Source organism: Neovison vison, chromosome 1 (assembly GCF_020171115.1).
Source record: "Neovison vison isolate M4711 chromosome 1, ASM_NN_V1, whole genome shotgun sequence".
Taxonomy (NCBI): Eukaryota; Metazoa; Chordata; class Mammalia; order Carnivora; family Mustelidae; genus Neogale; species Neogale vison.
The window spans coordinates 24,567,731-24,591,121 of NC_058091.1; the positions used below are offsets into that span (position 1 = coordinate 24,567,731).

Genomic DNA, 23,391 nt, shown 5'->3' on the forward strand with positions numbered 1-23,391 from the left:
AACAAAGCTGTTAGAAATAGAGTATCTTCTTTGCTCACTATATAACATAAGTGGAGCTCTATAGTGAGTGGGAAGGAAGTGAGTTTAGAGAAAGTTGACTGGGTCTAAAAGCAGTTAGAAAGCAGTATCTTTTGGGGGGCATTTTGAGTAATCTCTTTACCCGGTGTGGAGCTCGAATTCCTAAACCTGAGAACAAGAGTAATACGCTCTTTGGACTACGCCAGCCAGGCGCCCCTTGAATGTTTTGAAAAGCCAACTTGTTAAAACTTGGAAACAATTTTATACATTTTATAACTTTTTGATACAGCCACAAAAGTTACTAACTTTTATTACTTTTGTTTGGGCCTGTCTGAGCAAGATACCTAAATAGTCACATCTTGCTATATGAGAGAAGAGGTGGGAGAGTCAGAGGCAGATCCTGATAGGTTGATGAAACTGGTGAATTTCTTGGTTTAGTAATTTTCAAATCAATTAGATAACTTTGGGAGTCATTGTAGTGTTGTCAACTTTTTAGTTTACCAAGAAAAAATATTTTTAAAAACTTACTTTTATTATCACTATTTCATAAAAGGAAAACATTCTGACAGTAAAATTTAGGAACTGTATCAGAATTAAGGATGGGTCTTAAATAGGATCAGCACATTATATTAATGTTTTTCTGGGCCCTATTGTACACTTGGTTGTGAATCAGTGGGGATTACTGGCATAGATATTTTTTTGAAATTGTGAGGAAAGGAAAATCATACTTCTCTAGACTGAGCAAAGATGGAAAGGATGGAGAAGAACCAGCGCAGTGAAAGGAAAAGTTTGGGAAAGGAAGTTTTCAGGGAGTGAAGAAGATGCATTGGGTTTTAGATGTGATGGATATCCAGCTTGAAGTTCAGCAAGAGTTAAACAGGTTAGACCTAGAGATACAAATTTAGACATCTTCTGCCTTGAGGTGATAATAGTAGTCCTGAAAATGGGCTGTCTCTTGGGGGGAAAAATACATGGTTGATATGGCAAAGAGTAACTTGTTAGAGGCTACAGACATGGACTTTAAAACCAAACTGCCTGAATTTGAATCCTGGCTTTGTTAATTATGGGCAGTGTGACTTTAGTGAGGATGTCTTCTTATGTTGTCCTGAGAATTAAATGAGTTCTAAGCATTATTAAAATGCTTAGAATATTGCTTGGCAGATAGTCAGTGATATGCAAGTGTTAGCTGTCATTGTTTGGTAGTGGATTAAAAGATGTCTGGGTAGATTGTAGTAAGTAGTGGCAGGACATAGCTCCTTTGTAGAAATGGATAAATTAAAAAATCTTATTTTGAAAGTTCTGAGAGCTGTGGAAACTAAGAGGAGGAGATAAACTCAAATTTTAGAGAGGCAAGAGCCCTTCTCATGTGAACTGAGATGGCCAGCTGTTTTTTTTTTCCCTGAGAGCAGTTGCCAAGTATGGGCATGTTCCTAGGATTCGGTTTAGCCAGGCAGAGGGAGTCCGCAGGGAGAAAGAGAAATCAGAAGCGCTTTTAACAGTTGTGTGGGCTTTTTTGACAGATGGAAATCTAAGCAAGCCCAAAATGCACACCCTTTTGTCCCCCCCCACCTATTTCCATGGGTTATATCTATGATGTATACTGTATCAGAAATTTGGAAATTAAAAGTAAGAAATTATTGAAATACTAATTTTAAAATAATAAAATCATTACCTATTAACATTAATAAGCAATTTTTGGAAAATAATTACATTTTTCCAAAACAAGAATATATTATTGAGAAGAGTGAATTATTTTATAAGTTTACAGTCTCTGGCTTAATACCAGACAGTTGAATTTTCATATCGGTTTCTGCCTTTCATTGTTGCAAAGTTTTGTTTTGGTTGAAGTAAAAGAAGAAAATCCGGCCTTACATAAATAAGTAGTTGGAAAAGGGAGGAGTAATTTAATAGCTTTTTCAGATAATTGTGAATATTCTTCTTTGATCCTGCATCAAAACTTGACAGGTGGTAGTTTCTTAAAGGTTAGTTGCAGTATGGAATCCAAAACCGTATCAATGAACTTTTGTACTTATTATATTAAAATCCATTGTTCTGTCTTGTATTTTGAATGGATCCTTTACCCACCCATATTTGTGTATCATGCATTGGTCATTTGGAAATACTGGTTCACTGAGGTATGCAAATCTTTGAAATACTGACATGTTTCCTTATAAAATATGTTAACAATTCACATCATATTTGTTTAATACCACCACTGATCCCATTAGAAAAGTCGTAAGTATTGGAAAGTTGTCAAAGCTGTGGTAGCTGATAAAATTTTCTGCAATTCTAATCTTTGCCTAGAAGTTCAGTTTCTATTGTTGACAACAAATACTGTTATTTTTATCCCATGAAGTAACAGGCTCACTGCATTCATTTTTGAGAAAACATCTGCTGAATACCTAAGTCAAAAGACCATAATTTGTCTATTGGTTGTTCTTTCAAGGAAAAATGGTGTTTTGTGGAGGGAGTGGGGGCAACCACTAACTCAGTTATGGCTCAAAGACTCACCTGAGTGCTTTTTTTTTTGAGACAACGCCATACTTTGGTATGCAGCAGTATGCTTTATGCTTGCTTTCCCGCTTGTAACTTGGATTATCAGAATGATGTGTACTCAAAGATTTAATAAAATTAGGTATTATTTCATCAGGGATTAAAAAAAAAAGACTATTTTAGAGAGACAGAGAGAGAGAGAGCAGGGGGAAGAGGGATAGAGGGAGAGAGAATCCTAAAGTGGACTCCCCCTCCCCCTCAGCCCAACGTGGGGCTCCATCCCAGGACCCTGAGCTTGACCTGAGGCGAAATCCAGTCAGTCACCTAACTGAGCCATCCAGACACCTCTCATCAAGGGCATTTTTTTTAGTAAAACTGGTGTCTCTCTTCCTGTAAATGCATGGCACTGAAGAATATAATTATATGGTCGCTGTCTGTTGCCTTGATTGGTGCTAAGACTGTAGCAGTTTTATCCACTGTTGCTTTTGTACCATCAGTGTCAGTGTCAACACAGTGAGAAAGACAAATAATATCTTATTCTTATAACTAACCCCCCCCCAAAAAAAACCCCCAATAAACCAAAAACCTCTCAGTGACCTCTGGAGGTCCACAGTCTATACTCTGACAACCACTAATCTGAGGAGGGGGCCTGCATTGAATAGCTGACGGTTTACCCTCGAGACATTTGAAAGTAGAGGTGCGTGAGTTCTAGCTAAAGTGGCATTCCAGGGCACCTGGGTGGCTCAGTGGGTTAAGCTACTGCCTTCAGCTCAGGTCATGATCTCAGGGTCCTGGGATCGAGTCCCACATCGGGCTCTCTGCTCTGCGGAAAGCCTGCTTCCTCCTCTCTCTCTCTCTCTCTGTCTGCCTCTCTGCCTACTTGTGTCAAATAAATAAATAAATAAATAAATAAAGTGGCATTCTAGTACCAACCCAGTTCAGTCCTTGTGGCCTAGCAGAGGTAAGGGCAAACCTCTGTGGAAAACAATACTAACAGTAGTTCCTACAGTTCTGTATAGTGTTTGACTTACAGTCAGATATGATGAGGAAGGACTTTTGCTTGTCACCAGGAGGGAGGACAGAACTGGAATTGCCTTGTCTCAGTAAACAACTAGAAAACTAGTCAAGATTCTCAAAACAGCTTTCTTCACGTATCGGGCTAGAGGCAGCACAGCTCAGTGTGTGTTGTCCAGAGTTTAATTGTGTTTTGGATGAAAATGAAAGACGGTGTGTCAATTTGTGGGATGCCATGAGAGCAATGCTTACAGGGACTTTATTGTTTTACAACAGTGGTCTAATCTTCTACTTGAATCAACTCGAAAAGAAGAGCAAAGTAAGTCCAAAGTAAGGAAAAGGAATGCAGTAAGTGCTGAAATCAGTGAAATAGAAAATGGACAAACAATAGAAAAGAATTAATTAAACCAAATGTGCTTTTTGAAAATTTATTTATATGAGAGAGAGAGAGAGAGATGGAGAAGCAGACTCCCTGCTGAGCAGAGAGCCTGACGCAGGGCTCGATCCCAGGATCCTGGGATCATGACCTGAGCAGAAGGCAGACACTTAACCCATCCAGCCACCCAGGTGTCCCCAAGTGCTGGTTTTTGAAAAGATTAACAGCCCCACCAATATCCAAAATGATACTGATAAGAAACTTAAGTAGAGACATGGGCAGTTGTGTCCCATTTTGCCACTTCCCAAGTAGGGTATAAAAACAGTGTATTGAGTATGGGGCAGCAAGAAAGGAGTCAAAACAGAGGCTAAACTCCAAGTAGTGGAGTGCCAAGTTTGAGGTCTTGGTGGATTTGTTCTGGGATCAATCCTGGGTGTGCCTGTACTTCTGACACTGGGGTGGGGTAGAGAGAAAGTGGAGGGAGGCCAGGATGGAAGTCTGGAGACCCAGTTATTGATTTTGACATAACTGAGAGTGAAAAGGAAGAAGGAGGAAGAGAGTCATGTTTGCTTTTCCCTTGTGAAAAATTCTTTGACTCTATTTCTGCATTAAAAATTCAGATCTGTGAAAGCCTTAAATGTTGTCATTGTTCACATTCACATTTAAGCTAATGAATCATGCTCAAGTTGCTTTAAAATTGTATTTAGTAAGAAAATGTCTGAAAATTTTTCTTTTGAGAATTTTCAAGGTGAACACAGAAATTCAAGAGAAATATGAAACTGCTTGTGCAGTCATCTCTCCCCCTTATAAGGTGATTTTCAACAGTATTTAACTGTGTTTTTAAAAGATCTTGTTTATTTATTTGAGAGAGCCTGAGAGAGAAAACATGTGCTGTCATGCGCAGGGGGAGGCGAAGAGGGAGAGGGAGAAGCAGTCTAACCCTTGAGTAGGGATCCTGATGCGGGGCTCAATCCCAGGACACTGAGATCGTGACTCGAACTGAAGGCAGACACTTAACCTACTGAGCCATCCCAGCGCCCTGTTTAGGGTTTGTTTGTTTGTTTATTTGTTTAACTGTTCCTTTTTATTGCTGCAGGTCATAGCTGACCATTTTATATCCTATAGGCTAAGTAGAAATAGGCAGAGAAAAATTCTGTTAGGTATACTTTAGGTGAAGGAAAATCATTAACTGAATTCTCAGATTATTTTTAATAAGAAACTAGGATTAGTATTGGTATAAAATTCAAACTTCATAGCTGGTTATTCTATTTTTTAAAGAAGTTTTTCTTATTTCAGAAGTGGCTAAAGTGTTTTGTATAGAATATTTATTAATGTGTATGGTAAAGAGAGATTTTTAGGTTCTTTTCACCAAATGTTAAATTCTGCGAGGTAGGTTGTAGGATGATCCCCCCCGTCATTTTTGTACGTGTTTAAATTGCTTGAATTTTTAAATAATGAGCATGTATTTTTTTTAAAACCTACAGAGCTATTCAAAAAAATACCTAACATAAACATAAAATATTTATTGAGTATATTAATGAATAAAACAGAATTTGTGGTAAAAAAAAAATAAGGGTAATATGTATTCTATTACTGTTAGGTTTAGTTATGATATGCATTGGTACACTGGCCATTCTAGAAAATCACTGTTTAAGTATTTCTAGTTTGCTGTGCCTCCCTCCTCCAATGAAATATGTGACTTTATCCCATTTTAGTATATTAGAAATACTTTTAATTCCCTAAAACACCTACCCCCCCCAAACAACTATTGAAGGGGGAAAAGCATCAAGAAAAATATTTACTTCCAAATGATTTCTGTACCCGCTCTGTAATTTCTCCTCCCCACCCTCCCTGCTTGGAATAGAAACTATTTCTGGCAGCCGGAACTCTCTAAGGAGAATGTTAGCCCTTACCACAGCAGACTGAGTTGTACAAAGAGTTAATTTAAAATGTAGTCCATTTGCTACCAGCCAGGATAGAATGTGGTTGGTCAGTTTTTCATATCTTCCTTTATTCCCGTTTATCCTTATAAGCGGTCGTCGTCGTCGTCTTTTTTTTTTTTGAACTCTACCAATTTGTCTGTCTTTCTTATCTCTCCTGAGCTGTAGGTACAGTGTTGTGGGCCTCCCACTTCATCACTGATCTTATGAATAATGGGATTTCTTTTCCAATAGCCAAGTTGTTGTTATCTCTTCCACAAGAGTAAAATACTTAAGCCCTAAATATAAAACTTGAATGGATAGGAAGTTCTAATTTTAGTATATGTGCTGCCAAAGCAAGCACTGGATAGGAAGTTCTAAGTAAAGAGTCTTTTTATCATAAATTATCTTTTCTTCTGCATTCCCCACACCCCGATCAGTTCGAAGAGCCTTGTTTGAAGCATTATTTTGCATTTCATGCTGCTGGGAATAACAAAGTTTTAAAAAGTTAAAATTTTTTTTAGCAGTGATGGAATCCAATTAGATTGTTCGTTGGTCACTGAATAGCACAAACTCAATTGTTATTCTCCAGATTTTCAGCAAAGAATATTAAAAGCGAAGGTGGACTTGGATTATACATCCGATAAGAATAATATCCTGTTCTTTTCCAGGACAGGTCTGGTTTATATCTGTTTTCCTGGCGTAATTTTTAAATAACACGTTTTGTTTCGGAGTAATTTGAGATTTACAGAAAACTTGCAAAGCTATTACAGAGTTCCTGTACGCCCCTCAGCCAGTTTTCTCTTGTTATTAATATCTTACATAACCATGGCACATTTGTCAAAACTAAGAAAATCAACAGTAATACATTAGTATTAACTACACTCCAGATTTTATCCAGATTGTGCTCGCTTTTCCACTAATGTTATTTTTCTGTCCTGTGATTCAATCATAAGAATACTACATTGCATTTAGATGTCCTGATATTTTTCTTATATAGACTGAGACTATTTCTTTTTTGTCTTGTCTGTCTGTCTGTCTGTCTTTCTTTCTTTCTTTTTAAGGAATGATAGCCCAGAGATGAATTCCCCCTTTTTATCCCATAATGTTAGGGGTACATTCTGTTAGTATGACATCATTTTTGATGTTAACCTTGATCATCTGACCAAGGTAATATTTGCCACATTTCTCACTGTAAGGTTACCTGTAGCCCCCATATTCTTATTTTTTGCAAGTCAGTAAGTCCAGCCCACTCTCAAAAGGAGCTAACTACATAAATTATTTGTAATTGTTCTGTAAGAAAGATCTCTGTTTTCTCCCTTATTTATTTCTTCAGCTATTTATTTTTATCAGCATGGATTCATGTGTATTTTATACTTTTAATTATCTATTATTATGTTGTTTTGTTGCTCAGATGGTTCTAGGTTTGGTCATTGGGAGTTCTTTCAGGTTGGCTCCTATGTCCCTTTGACATACCCTCATTCTTTTGTGTGTGTGTGTGTGTGTGTTTACACAAAAGAATACCCTGGTTAAATCACATAAAAAGATACATAACAAACATTACAAATTCAAGAAGACTAAAATCATACCAAGTATATTTTCCAACCACAATGGTACAAAACTGAAAGCAAAGCTGGAAAATCTGCAATGTAAATATTAAATATTAATATGTAAATATTGAACAACACACTACTACACAAGCAGTGGGCCAAAAAAGAAATCAAAATAGTCCAAAAGAAAAACACAAAATTCCAAAACCTATGGGATGCAGCAAAAGCAGATGTTAGAGTGAAATTTATGCTATAAATGCTTGTGTTAGGAAAAAATGGTCAAATAAACAACATCACACCACAAGAAATTAAAAAAGGAAGAAACTTAGCTGAAATTTAGTAGCAGAAGGAAAAAACAAAACAAAACAAAAAAAAACTGACATAAAATAGAGACCAGAATAAACAATAACATAACATCGAAAATAATGACCAGTTTAAAAAAAAATTGGCAGTGCTTTAACCACATAACTAAGAAAAGAGAGAAGACTCAAAAACCAAAATGAGAAATGGAAGAGCAAACAATACAACAGATAACTGCGGAAATACATAGTGTGATAATAGATTGCTAAGAACAATTATAGTCTAACAAATCTGATAACTTAGGAAAAAAAACCCAGACAATTCCTAAACATGTGTAAGTTATCAAGATTGAATCATGAATCTTAAATCCAAGAAATGGGAAATCTTCTTAGATCAATAACAAAAATGAAAGTTGAATTAGGAATCAAGAATCACCCCCCACAGAAAAGCCCAAGACTACAGGGTTTCATTGTTGAATTCTTCCAAACATTTAAAAAAAATTCATGGCAGTCTTTATCAAAATCTCATAAATAATGAAATAGAGGCCATGAGGCCAGTACTACCCTGATACCAAAGCAGGATAAAAACAATACAAGAACAGGGTGCCTGGGTGGCTCAGTTGATTTAAGTGTCTGCTTTCAGCTCAGGTCATGATCCTGGAGTCCTGGGATCGAGCCCCACATTGGGCTCTCTACTCATCGGGCTCCCCACTCATCAGGCTTCCTGCTTGGCGGGGAACCTGCTTCTCCCTCTCCCTCTGCCTGCCTCTCCCCCTGCTTGTACGCTCTGTGTCAAACAAACAAATAAAATCTTAAAAAAAAATTACAAGAACAAAAAAAGTCTAGTTTGTCCTATATAAGTATTGCTACTCCAGCTTTCTTTTGACATCTGTTTGCATAATGAATGTTTCTCCACCCCCTCACTTTTAATCTGCAGGTGTCTTAAGGTCTAAAATGAGTCTCTTGTAGGCAGCATGTAGATGGGTCTTGCTTTTCTAATTCATTCTGACACTATGTCTTTTGATTGGAGCATTTAGTCCATTTACATTCAGAGTTAACCATTGACAGATATGTCTTTATTGCTGTTTTATTATTTGTTTTGTCATTACTTCTAGAGATTTTTTTCTGATCCTTTTGTCCTTGTCATTTTTGGTCTCTCCTTTGCCCTCAAAGAGGCCCCTTTAATATTACTTGCCAAGCTGGTTTAGTGGTCACTAAATCCTTTAGTTTTTGTTTGTCTGGGAACATCGTTTTTTCCTTTCCTTTCCATTCCATTCCATTCCATTCCATTCCATTCCATTCCATTCCATTCCATTCCATTCCTTCTTCTTTCTTGCTTTGTGGAGCTACAAATCTTTGGGCTCTTCTTGTATTTTCTTCTTCTTGTATTTTCCATAGTCTAGTCTAAGAAGCAGCCATTTTCCCAAGGAGTTCTGGTTCTTTTTACTGGATTTTTATTGGATAATGGCATTTAGAAACCAGTAACTGGGGGGCGCCTGGTTGGCTCAGTGGGTTAAAGCCTCTGCCTTCGGCTCAGGTCATGATCCCAGTGTCCTGGGATCGAGCCCCACATCGGGCTGTCTGCTCCACAGAGAGCCTGCTTCCTCCTCTCTCTCTCTCTGCCTGCCTGTCAAATAAATAAATAAAATCTTTAAAAAAAAAAAAAGAAACCAGTAACTGGGCAGTGAGTGTGCTCATTGCTACAAGAATGTTTCTGTTTCTAGGACCTCTCAACAGACAGAATGAGGAAATACATGTATCCCATACATACATACATATCTATCATTATTTCTGTATCTTTCCATTTGTGTCCATTTAAATGTGGGTTCATACTAATGCTGCTGATTCTAACTTCGTACCACAGGATTTTTTCTAGCTTCCCACTTTGTTTATCTGTAACTTCCCTCTCCAACTATGAATAACTTGGCTCCCACATCTATCACTCATTGACTTACTTGTTCAACTATAGTGTATGTGTAAAGCAGTTTTAGAAATGTTAACTCTAGGGCTTCGGGGTGGCTCAGTCAGTTGAGCATCAAACTCTTGATTTCAGCTCTGGTTGTAATCTCAGGGTCGTGAGATGGAGCCCCACGTTGGGCTCCTCAACCAGGAGTCTACTTAACACCTCTACCCCTCCCCCACTGTGTGCTCCTGGGCTCTCTTTCTTAAATAAATAAATCTTTGGGAAAAAAAGAAATGTTAACTCCTTCTGTGAGAGACAACCAACTAAAAAACAGGGTTTATATATAGTTCCTTTGTCTCTAGCTTTACTGTTTCAAGTCTAACATAATTTTCTAAACTTATTTAGGGCAACTCTTTTTTTTCCTGCACCCTCTTCAGTGAAATTATGTTAGACATTTATCATACAGGTAGACGTCTTTGCATTCCATCCTGGCACCCCTAATCTCTCGGTTGATTTTTTAAATGTGCATACATTAAAGTTCACTCTTTTTTTTTTTTTAAGGTATTATTTATTTATTTGGCAGAGAGAGACACGGCAAGAGAGGGAACACAAGCAGGGGGAGCAGCAGGGGGAGAAGCAGGCTTCCCGCCTAGCAGGGAGCCCAATGCGGGGCTCGATCCCAGGACCCTGGGATCATGACCTGAGCTGAAGGCAGACACTTAACGACGGAGCCACCCAGACGCCCCTAAAGTTCACTTTTTGTGTTACAAAGTTCTTTAGGTTTTGCCAGATATGCAGTGTAATGTATCCACCATCTCAGTACCATACAGAATTATTTCAGCATCCTAAAAATCCCCGTGTCTCTTTTGTTAGTAAACCACTCTGCACTGCTCTAACCCCTGACAGCCATTTAACTGTTTTCTGTCCCCTTAGTTGCACCCTTTCCATAATATCATATGAAAGGAATCATCTGTAATCTTTCAGATCTACATTTTTCACTCAGCAAAATGTTTTTAAGATTCGTTCACCTTGGGTAAATTGGTAACTTGTTCCTTTTTATCACTGTGTAGTATTACATTGTATGAATGTCTCAGTTTGTTTATTCATTCCCGTGTTCAGCAGTATCTTGTTTGCTTCCAGTTTTTAGTGATTATGAATAAAGCTGCTATAAAAATTCACACATAGGTTTTTGCATAAACATGTTTTTATTTTTATTTTATCTTTTTAAAGATTTATTAATTTGAGAGAGTGCACAAGCAGGTGGAGTGGCAGCAGAGAGAGAGGGAGAAGCAGGCTCCCCACTGAGCAGGGAGCCCGACATGGGGCTCAATCTGAGGAACCCAAGATCATGACCTGAATTGAAGGCAGACACTTAACCGACTGAGTCACCCAGGTACCCCATGAATATGTTTTTAGTTCATTTGGGTAAATACCTAAGAGCATTACTGGTAGGTTGTATGGTGAATCTGTGTCAGATTTTGCAAGAAATCATCAAACTGTCTTCTGAAGTGGCTGTTCACGTTTTTGTATTTCCATTTGCAGTGAATGAGAGAGTTCTGTTGCTCTGCGTCTGTGCCTGTTATATTTTTCAATAGTGCCTCCTTTCACTTCCAGTAGTGTCCAGGTTTGGATGAGAAGTGTGCTATTTTGAAGTAAACATTGACATATTCTGTCCTCTCTTCTTATGTTTTGTGACTATTGGTGAGAAAATTGGGTCCGGGATTTTTCTAAGAGGTAAGACTTTTCTCATTCAGAACATAATTTTAGATCATGCAATTTCAATAATGGTAATTAAGGAAATAAATAGGTAAAGGAAATTAGAGTAAAGTAATTCAATTGATTAGGATTGGATCGACATCATGTAATGAGTGCTAGTCTCTGTGAGTTTACTCATTTTGATAGCACTCTTCTAGTTTTCTAATCACTTTCTTCAGTGGCACCACAAGTAATTCTGTACATCTTTTAACATTTAGTCGCAAACTGTATTTTGGACCTTTCTTAATACATCAGGAGTTGGGGAAAATGAAATCCTTAAAGCTTCTGATGTAGTTCTCTATTGGACTCACAGTTAAAGCCTCTAGGGATGGTCAGTAGGACCAGAAGGCAGTTTTTGTCCCTGGGACTCCCACAAAATAATTGAGGGTGCTTGTTATCCTTCAGATCTTTATGCTTCAGTGTTATCTTAATTTTCATATTTATTCTTTGGATTCTGGGGTCTGGTATTTCGGTTCTACCTTTGGCATCCCTCATGTTACCCTTAGGCAAGTGCCCTTTTTACCTTACCTTGAAGCCAAACCGAGCAAATAATGCTTTTATTCCTTAAAAAATATTCTTCCTTCCTATCTCTGTAATCACTCTTTCTTATTTATATGAAATTAAAGGTGTCAGCAAAAATGAGAGTTAATGATTTGCTGAGAAAAATTTTAAGCAGCTCATTCATGTTAATCTACCCAGGGTTTCTAGAGATGGTTCATTTAAGTGGAAATTGCTAATATTTCTAGAAATCCAGGCTGCTGCTTCACTTAGTCTTGCAAGTGAGAATTGTGCTTGCAGGTCAGAGGTCACAGGTGCTTCTACAAGCCTGTCATCTCAGCTTCAGGAACAGCCAGCCAACCTTTTTGGTCTTTTTCACAGGTGGTGGGGAGAAGTGGGTAAAAATGCAGTTTCCAGATGTCAGGGTCTGAGTAGGTCAAGTCTCAGACCGTTTTGGGGAATGTCGAGTCCACAATGGTCAGGATATAAAAGCAGAGTGCAGTGGTTGGCAGAAAATTCACAAAACCTGTCAGACTTATTTGAGGGGGAAGCGGCTTGTGAATTAAATTGCTCCACTAGTGATTTTCCTTTTCTTAGATTAAATTCAGATGTAACATGCTTGCAGGAAGAACCCTACCTTGGCGCTTTTCTGGTTCATTCGTACCTTTTTCATTGCTTTAGATCTTGGGGAAATACTATGAAGATTTCCTTTGTTACTGAAAGTGACTGCTGGTTGATCTTCATGTTCTCTTTCCAACTCAGAAGATCACTTTACCGTGCAGGAACAAAACTGATTGTACCTTTGAAAAATTTCTTCCTGGTTGAATGTGATTCGGTTAGCTTTCATGTTAAAATATTATAACTGTGCTGTGTCTTAATCTTGAGATTACCAGGCATTTTGGATGAGTCAGTCAGCTTCCGTTGGCACTGGTTGGTTCTTTTGTAAAATGAGATTTGGACTGGTGACGTCTTGGATACCTTCCAACTTCTGATTTTTTTTTAAAAAAAACTACATCTCCAATACAATGCTCTTTACAATTATAACCTTTCTGCATGTATCCAGTATATTTTAAAATAACAACAATTTAATAAGTTGGAAATTTTAAATCTATTTCTCATTGTATAATATTTTTTATAAATTGTTTTGATTTCTAAATATGAGAACCCCAGAAGAAAAGTGGATCACTGCCTTCAGTGTCAACTTCTTTTCCCTATGAACACACGTAACTATTTATTCAATAATTAATACAACCTCAATTTTTTAAAATGTGTTCATTTTTGAGGAGAAAATTTACAGCTTACTTTTCAGGCTAAAAAATGAAGATGTTGGGGAAAAGGGAAGTTAACCTTATCTTCATTTAACGTGAAGTTCCAAGGTAGATGTTCTATTTACTTAACATTTAATGTGTAAGATCTTTAAATCTTACGTATGATTTTTTGTAGACTTGTTATTATACTTTTCAGGAAATGGTATCCCTTGTTCCACTAAGCAGTCCTGTTGCATGTTTTGGACTGTGTATTTCTCCTGATGTACAGTAGAGCTTTTTTTTTTTTTTTAAAGATTTTATTTATTCATTTGCCAGAGAGAGTACAAGCAGGGAGAGCAACAGGCAGAGTGAAAGGAAGAAGCAGGCTCCCTGCTGAGCAGGGAGCCCAATGCAGGACTCAGTCCCAGGATTCAGGGACCATGACCTGAGCTGAGGGCAGCTGCTTAGTGAACTGAGCCACCCAGCAACACTACAGAAGTGCTTTTAAACGTAAAATTGGCAGCACCTGCAAACTTACAGATTTGATGAAAGTTCCAGGCCACATACAAGTGCTGCTGTGTACCTACCTAGGTCTAAAGGAGCATTATACCTGTGCATCCATGTGTGTTTGGCCTAGTATAATTGTCTGCTTCTTGAAATGGACACAGAGAAAACCACTGAATGATGCAAAGAGATAATAGACTTTTCTCTTTTTATGTCTTCATCAAAATAGCATTTGCAGAGTTCCCTCTGTTCCTCCTCTTTTTACATCCCACCAGGAATCAAACATTTCATATTTGAAGGGCTGTATGAAACTTCCTTCTCGACCCCTCCCCTCTGTAAGGATTCCCAAATGGTAACATTCCTCTTATTTAAGCTTTTATTCAGCTTTTCCTTTGTTTCCTTTCATTTTAGTGGTAAATTACCTATCGTTTTCTTTCTTTTGTTATTTTTTTAAAGATGCTTCAGCTTGCAGGCTTGAGCTATCAATTTTCTTGGTTTCACCGTCCTATAATAAAAGTTGGTCTACCTGGCATTCTTTCAACTGAAACTTCCTAGCTGAATACACATTGGAACAACACCCCAACGTGGAGAATAATGATAACTGGTCAAAGCAATGACCCTAAGGCAGTACAGGATACCCAGATGTTTTCTCATTTACTCAAGAAAGATAAGACTATATTAAAAAAAAAGAAAAAAAAAGGAAAGAAAGATAAGACTATGATCAACACAATTTGTTCAGTATTTTCTTACATTTCATTTCATTTGTTTTTTTTTTTTTTTGTAAAGATTTTATTTATTTATTTGACAGAGAGAGATCACAAGTAGGCAGAGAGGCAGGCAGAGAGAGAGAGGAGGAAGCAGGCTCCCTGCTGAGCAGAGAGCCTGATGTGGGACTCGATCCCAGGACCCTGAGATCATGACCTGAGCCGAAGGCAGCGGCTTAACCCACTGAGCCACCCAGGCGCCCACATTTCATTTCATTTGTATACAGTAAGTTGGTATTAACCAGAATAACTCATTTCCTCCTCCAACAGGTTAGTAACGCAGTGTTTCTTGTGTTTTGCTTCAACTCTGCTCTAGAGCTGTTCTACATGAAGGATGTTTTTTAGTAAAACATTCTAGAAGGTTATGATAGTATCCTTTATTAGGGTCATGTACTGAAGATTTCTTAAATCTTTCCTCCTAAAGTCTCTGGCTGACAATTAAATAAAGAGGTGAAATTCAAGGGTGCCTTGGTGGCTCAGTCGGTTAAGCATCTGCCTTCAACTCAGGTTATGATCCCAGGGTCCTGGGATTGAGCCCCATGTCTGAGTCCCTGCTCAAAATCTTTAAAAAGAAAATAGAAGAAGTGAAATTCAGAAATTATTGTTCATCTGGAAAGCCTCATTATAACAGTACTGCTTTGTAATCATTCTGGTTCCCTCGTCTCTTATTTGAAGATTTATTTGAGCAAACATTTATTGAGCACTTACTATGTGTAAGATATTATGATAAGAGGTAAATAACAGGTCAGGAATGAAAGGAATTAGAACTGTAATGTTGATTTTTATGGCCTTCAAGGACTTCACATTCTAACTGTTCCTTGCATTAACTTTCAGGCCTATGTTTATACAACTGGAGGAGTTTTAGCGTGTTTTTGTTTGTGGGGACTGAGCATTTTGCATCAGTCAACTGGAAAGCATAGGGATGGGGGGATGGGATGATCTGTTGAAGTCCACAAGTAATGTGTCATTGTTTTTGATAACAGCTTTATTGAGATATAATTTCTATACCATAACACCCTTTTGAAGTGTACAGTTCAGGAGCGCCTGGTTGGCTTAGTTGGTTAAGTGTCCGACTCTTGATTTTGACTCAGGTCATGGTCTCAGGGTTGTGAGATCAAGCCCTGTGTAGGGTTCCAGGCTAGGCCCGGAACCTGCTTAAGTTTCTCTCTCCCTCTCCCTCTGCTCCTTCCAGCCACTCATGCGCAGGTACATGTGCTTTCTCTCTCTCTCTCTTTCTCTGAAAAAAGAATATAAATAAAAATAAAGTGTACAGGGGTACCTGGGTGGCTCAGTGGGCTAAAGCCTCTACCTTCAGCTCAGGTCATGATCCCAGGGTCCTGGGATCGAGCCCCGCATTGGGCTCTCTGCTCAGCAGAAAGCCTGCCTCCTCCTGCCTGCCTGTCTGCCTACTTGTGATCTCTCTATGTCAAATAAATAAATAAAATCTTTTTTAAAAAGTCAACTGACCATAAATATAAGAGTTTATTTCTGGACTCTATGCCATTGAGCTAAGTGTCTGTCTTGACACTATTACCATACTGTCTTTATAATGGTACCTTTGTGGTTAAGTTTTGAAATTTCATAAGTGACTTTTTACCTTTTGATTTTCTTCTTTGTCTAAATGTTTTTGGCTACCAGTTTTTAAGTCTCACTTTTTAATATTTCTCAAACTTGCATATCTGTGCCCCCACTGACAATTCATTGGTTTAGATCTTAACACTTTATTGTTGCCCAGCTCTACTCCCTTTCCACCACCTCCCCTCCCCCCTACAAAAAAGGCATTAGCTTCTTAACTGATTCTTTACATTAATTCATTTAGTCATGCTTGTTTACCTACTGCACCTGCATTATATGGTATTGGGGATATAACAATGAATAAGTCAGGGGCATCTGGGCGACTCAGTTGAGTAAGTGTCTGCCTTTGGCTTGGGTTACGATCTTAGGGTCTTGGGACTGAGTCCAGCATCAGGCTCCCTGCTCAATGGGGGATCTGCTTATATCCCTCCCTCTGTCCCCCTACCCCACTTGTGCCCTCTCCCTATTTGTCTCAAATGAATAAATAAAATCTGAAAAAAACAATGAATAAGCCAGACATGACCTGTAGTCTTGTGGGACCTTATATTCCAGTTACAGAAGCACAATAAATAAGGAAAAAAGAAATTAGATGGTACAATGAAAGGGAATTAAAATAATTTTTATTAAATGTAAATGTAATCTGGCTACATTTCTGATTAAAATTCTTCATTGGCTCTCCATTACTTTCAAGATGAAGTTCAAGTTCCTAATCTAATTATGTTTGAACTTTTTTTAACATTACTTTTTAGTAAGTTCTCTGCCGTCTTCCTTTGTGAATACTGCATATAAACTGTGTAGCTACTATTAAACCTCAAAAATTCATCTGTAACTGTAAAAAATTTGCAGTAGACTCTTTTTATCTTAACATATTGGCTTGTATATTGCCAATGTTGGCTTGTATATTGGAATATACTTTAATTAAATGCTATAATTTTAATGAAATATTTATAAGTAGGATGAAGTATATTAAAAGAATATATTGACATCCTAATATGGAAGTCATGAAGTACAGCTGCAAAAGTTATTTCATAGTAAAAGCATTCTGGTTGCCTTGCATGAAGCTAGGTCACAGCATATCTAACCAGAATAATCTAATTGTGGTCTTTAATGTGTCAAATGTTCTAAAATATTAAATTGTGCCTTTAATCAGACTGCTAGGCTTGTTTAAACAACACCTAATAAATTTAATACTTCAATTTTTGGATACAGTAAATAAACATAAGTAGGATTATAAGAAAATGGAACATATCCATAAATGAGGTAAAAAGGAAAAAAAAAACTCATTTCCAAAATGGCCAGGATGGTGAGTCAGGGGTGTTTTTTGTTTTTGTTTTTGTTTTTTTTTTGCCACAAAGAAATCCTATTGTTACTGAGTATTTGATAGTATTTTACATATGCTTAAAAGCTTTTTGATTTAAAGCTGTCTTCTGTCTCAATTGGCGATGAACAAAAAAACATGGATGATAAGGACTTCAGAGTTAAGAAAAGCACCTTATCTCTTGGTTCATTAATCTTTTTTTAATTTTTTAAATGCCTACTATGTAATGGATAACACATTTTTTAAATGCCTACTATGTGATGGATAGTGTTTTATTCACTGGATATGCCAAGTTAGACCAAGGCAAATAAGGCTCCTGCTGTCAGGAAGCTTACACGTTAGGAGTTGAGAGGGTAGACTGATAAAGAGACATGAGGGGATGGCATATGATATAGCCTAATGGGTACTGCTTTTCCCACACTAAAACTGAGAGCTGCAAGACACAGACCAGATTTAAGAAGGAGTTTCTAAGGAAACCTAAAGATAACAAGGGAGACAAAAAAAAAGAGGACACTGGAGGAAATTAAAGCCTCTGACACCTACAGTTGCAGCAAAAATTAAGCACAGCCTGACTCCTAGCCAGTTAGATATCAAACCTCACACTAAAGTTCTCTGTATATAAAGTGCAACAACAATCACTAGAATAGGGAAACAAAGATCTTTCCTAAGTATAAAAGAAATGTTACAATTAAAAAAACAGATACAAAGAAAATATAGTAGATATAAATATACTACATTTAATAATAATAAAAAATGTGGTACTATTATAACCAAACATACGAATTATATTAATAAGTGTGAATAGCCTGAGCTTACCTTGTAACAAAAAAAGGATTTTCAATTTAGCCAAAAAACCAACTATATGCTGTATACAAGGGGCACACCTAAAACAACATGAATCAGAAAAGCTAAAAATAAAGGGATGAGTAAAGAAATACCAGGCAAATGAAAAAATCCTCATACCAAAGTATAAGTTGGCAAAAGAAAAAAAAAAAGACGTTAGAAATAAGGAACACATTTCAATACAAAAAGTCCCAATTCAAAATGCAGATATAACAGTTACAAGGATCTATACAATAGGTAACACAGCAGCCACATTCATGAAGCAAAAAATACGGAACATACTAGGAGACATAAGCTTGCTCTTTATAATGGGAGAGTTTTTAGGGGCACCTGGGTGGCTCAGTTGTTAAGTGTCTGCCCTCAGCTCAGGTCATGATCTCCTGGTCCTAGGATCAAGCCCCGCATTGGGCTCCCTGCTTTCTGGGAAGCCTGCTTTCTCCCTCTTCCTCACCCCCTGCTTGTGTTCTGTTTCTCACTGTCTCTCTCTTTCTCTGTCAGTTTAATAAATAAATAAAATCTTTATAATAGGAGAATTTAGCAAGCCACTTCCAATATAAGACAGAAGTAAATATAGGGAAGGCCTAAACAACATAATCAAATAAACAATGAGGATAGATAAGTACGTGTATATATATCAAACTTTAAGCTCCAGTATTGGAAAATCTTTTTTTCAAGAACACATGAAATATTCACAAAAATTGATCATATTTACATCACAAGAGTAAACATCAGGTGTTATAATATGGAAATATTACAGGCTATATGCTCTAATCTAAATGCAACAACACCAGAAATTATTTTGTAAATTGAAAACCCAAAATACGAAATTCTGATGAAGGAAATTGAAGATGACACAAACAAATGGGAAGATATTCCATGTTCATGAATTGGAAGAACACATGTTAAAATCGCATTAAATCTATAGACTACCCAAAGCAGTCCATAGATTTAACGCAATTCCTATCAAAATACCAAGAGCATTTTTCATAGAACTAGAACAAATAATCCTAAAATTTGTATGGAACCACAAAAAAACCCATTTCAAATAGCCAAAGTAATCTTGGAAAAGACAAAGCTAGAGGTGCACAATTGCAGATTTCAAGGTATACTACAAAGCTGTGGTTGTAAAAACCATATGTTACTGGCACAAAAATAGACACACAGATCAATGGAAAGAATAGAAAGCCCAGAAATAAACCCACAATTATATGACCAATTAATCTTGACAAAAGAGGCAAGAATGTGCAGTGAGAAAGAGTCATCAGCAATGTTGGGAAAACTGGACCACTTTCTTACAGCATACATAAAAATAAACTTAAAATGAATTAAGGACCTAAATGTGAGATCTGAAACCATAAAACTGCTAGAAGAAAACATAGGCAGTAATTTCTTTGACTTCATTTTTCTAGATACGTCTCCTCTAGCAACATTTTCCTAGATATGTCTCCTCAGACAAGAGAAACAAAAGTGAGACTACACCAAAATAACAAAATCTTTTGCACAGTGAAGAAAACCCAACAAAATGAAAAGGCAACATACTGAATGGGAAAAGATATTTGGAAATTATATAGCCAGTAAGGGATTAATAGCCAAAATATATAAAGAACATATACAACTTAACCCCCCCCCAAAAAAAAATCTGATTTAAAAAATGGGCAGAGGACCTAAATAGATATTTTCCAAAGGAGATGTACAGATGGCCAAGAGACCCATGAAAAAATGCTTAATGTCACTAATCATCAGGGGAATACAAACCAAAACCAAATTAAGATATCACCTTACACCTATGAGGATGGCTAAAATAAAAAAGTATTGGTGAGAATGTGGAGAAAAAGACACCCTCACTCCCTGTTAGTTGGAATGTAAATTGGTGCAGTCACTGTGGAAAACAGTATGAAAGTTCTTCAAAAAACTGAAAATAATTCCACTACTATTTACCCAGAGAAAATGAAAACACTAATTTGAAAGGATATATGCACTCCTTTGTTCATTGCAGCATTATTTCCAATAGCCAAGATATGGAAGAAACTCAAGTGTCCATCAATAGATAAGAAGGTGTGGTATATTATGTATTTATACACACACACACAGGAATATTACTCAGTCATAAAAATAGAATGAGATCTTGCCATTTATGACCACATGGATGGACCTTGAGGGTATTATGCAGAGTGAAAGAAGTCATTCAGAGAAAGACAAATCTATATGATTTCACTCATGTGGAATCTAAAAAACAAAACAAATGAATAAATAAAAAACAGAAGTAGACCCTTAAGTACAGAAAACAAACTGGCAGTTGGCTGGGGGCAGGAGGCTTATGGACAAAATGGGTGAAGGATAGTAGGGGTAGAGGCTCCCAGTTACGGAATGAAGAATCATGGGGATAGAAGTGCAGCATAGGGGATGTGGTCACTAGTATTGTACTAGGGTTGTATGGCAGTGTGGTAGTTACACTTGTGGTGCATGGAGAAGTAGAATCACTGTTTTGTAAACATGAAACTAATATAACATTGTGTGCCAACTGTACTTCAGTTAAAAAATAAGACTAAGCTTTGCGCAGTGGCAGTATCGTAGCCAATGAGGTTTGTCCGAGGCGCGATTATTGCTAATTGAAAAAATAAGACTAAAGAATTGTTCCCCATTAAAGGAGACTAAAGCGATGTAACAAGTGAATGCGGTGTGTGATTTGGGGTTTTCTTTTGCTGTTGACACATTATTGGGATAATTGGCTAAGCCAAATGAAATCTGTTGATTAGATTAGATAATAATGTATCACTGTTAATTTCCCAATATTTATTTTTATACTGTAGTTATATAAGAGAATGTCCTTGTTGTTAGGAAATAAAACAGGATTAAAGGGTATCCTGTCAGCATTTTGCTCTCAAATAGTTTAGGAAAAAGTGAGGATTTTATAGAGAGAAAATAATAGAGCAAATTGGTAAGCTGTTAACATTTGGGGAATCTGGGTGAGGAGTATATAGAGATTCCTTGTATTAATTCTCCAACTTTTCTGGGAGCCTAGAATTATGCCAAAATAAAAAACTGAAAGAAAAAAAATTATCCAACAAAAGAGGAGTTTTACTCTAAGGCACTTGAAAAATTTTTAGTATCTGTCTTCCTTGGGGACTTTATAAATTTCTTTTTTCTTTCTTAGTCTCACTGGGGAAGGAAAGGACAGGCTTTAAAAATAAAAAGTAACACCATGGGTCATCATCTGACAAGGACACTGGTCTATTTTATTTCTGACTTGGACTACTTTTTTTTCTTCTTGGGCATTTCGTGCTCCTTTTGTTCTCAGGAAGAATGAGGTTTAAATGCCTTTCTTAGTGCATGTGTTGGAATGATACAGCTTCAGTAAAGGTGTCTTTCTAACAAAAAAAACAGAATGTCTTCAAAGACATGAGACGGTTGCCATAGCTGTAGTTTGGATATCTGTATTCAGAGACTTAAGTTCATTCTCCTAAATTGCTATGCTAGTATGGCCTAAATTCATTCTCCTGGGTTATGAGGATTAGCTCATACTAGCCACCACACTTGGCCTCCTGAAGCTGTTAATGTCAACCAGATACTGTTGGGCATACAGTTTCCTTGAATAAAAATGGAACCCACAGTGGAATTAGGATACTTCATTTTCCACAATTCCCCTATGGCAAGGATATCTAACTGCACACCTGCCGTCTGTATCAGGATGGTAACCATGTGTCTAAAATTGAATTCTTCATATGAAACCATTTCTCCTACTTTCCCATTGATCTCATTATCCATTTGGTTGTTCAGACTGCAGATCTGGAAGGTAGCCTAGATTGTTTTTTTCTTCTCGATTCTACAATTCCTATTCATTGTAACTCTTGACATTTCTAATTTCTACTTGCCTCTCAGTCACTGTTATTATTGCCATAGCTCAGATCTTCATCTTTGGTCTTTGTTTGCCAATAAGATACCTATATGATCTTTCTATTGGTAGACCTACCCATCATTTCCCCAACCCAAATCCATTACCCATATGATTTGCTGAATGATCTGTCGAAATAGTCTTCATACTGTTTGGTAGCTCCCCATTCCCTACAGAAAAGATTCAAACTCCTTAGCTTATATTACAAAGTGCTTATAATCTAGCAACTGTCTTTTTTTCCATCTTATTTCTTGCCACTCATCGCCTTGTATCACCTTTACCCTGTTAACAACAGCAGATTTCTAAGAGTTCCAGGATGTACCAAGTTGTTCAACTCAGTCTTTGCAGATGCTGTTCCGCTACATAGAGTGTTTTCCTTTTCCCTGAGGAATTTGCTTTTCTAGTAACATGGTAGAATAAGATAATATGGAATTCCTATTGCTACAAGTACCCAACGGTACCAAATAGTGTATAACAACCAACAACACAGTTTAAATACATAGCTTGGCTCATAAGAAAAAGGGGGAGATCTCAAGATTCCAAAAAGGAAAATGTATCTCTAAGTTACAGCAGTAAGCATATTATAAACTAGTGTGGTGATGACCTTTGAGGGAAAGAGACCAAAAATAGACCCTCTTGAATAGGAGCTTGAATGTTAATGTCCATTCAGAGACAGGAAATGAACTCTCAGGGGATATGGAGAGTTGCATATTCCTGAAAACCAAAACCTCTGGAGGACTACAATTCACAGAGAAAGGTGATCTAGAGAAAGTTGAGAAAGACTATAAGAAATGGTGTATTCTTGAAGAAAACAAAGCCACAGTTTTAGAATTTAAAAATAAGACTATTTCAGTTGTAAGGACTGTATTACAGGAAGGAGGGAGGACAGAGATTCCCGGCCAGAGAAGGAACCAGAAGAGAAGGAACCATATTCTGGTTCCTTCATACATCAAAACAATAGGCTTTTTGTCATACACAAATACAACTGAAGGCACTTTCCCCACACCCTAAAAATTGTCTTGCGGTCAGCAGGGGAAGGGTGAACCTATGATACTCAGGTAGAGGGCATGACACCTTGCCACATGTATGAGGAAAGGGGCAGCTGAGGTTCATATTCGTAAGTTTGCAGTTTCAAAAAGGTAAATTTAGCAACGGTGCTGGTACCATACATTTGAAGGACGTTATATTGTTTGTCCAGTAAAACTTTTATATCACGTATTGGCATGCAATATTGTTTTATTACAGAGGGATAGTTTTCCGACAATATCTGCTTGAGATTCATGGTGACAAAATTCTTCTATGAAAAGTAAGATTTTTTTTTTTTAAAGATTTTATTTATTTATTTGAGAGAGAGAGAGAGAAAGCATGAGGAGGGGACGAGCAGCGGGAGAGGGAGAAACACATTCCCCACTGTGCAGTGAGC

The 23,391-nt window shown here is 37.2% G+C and overlaps 1 protein-coding gene and 1 pseudogene across 1 annotated transcript in view; both read left to right on the forward strand.

Annotated features, from left to right (window-relative positions):
- The window catches only part of PDSS2 (decaprenyl diphosphate synthase subunit 2), a 255,955-nt gene that overhangs the window by 48,992 nt on the left and 183,572 nt on the right, over nt 1-23,391 (forward strand). The gene's annotated exons all lie outside the window — the stretch shown is intronic.
- On the forward strand, nt 20,625-20,820 carry LOC122897210 (annotated as a pseudogene).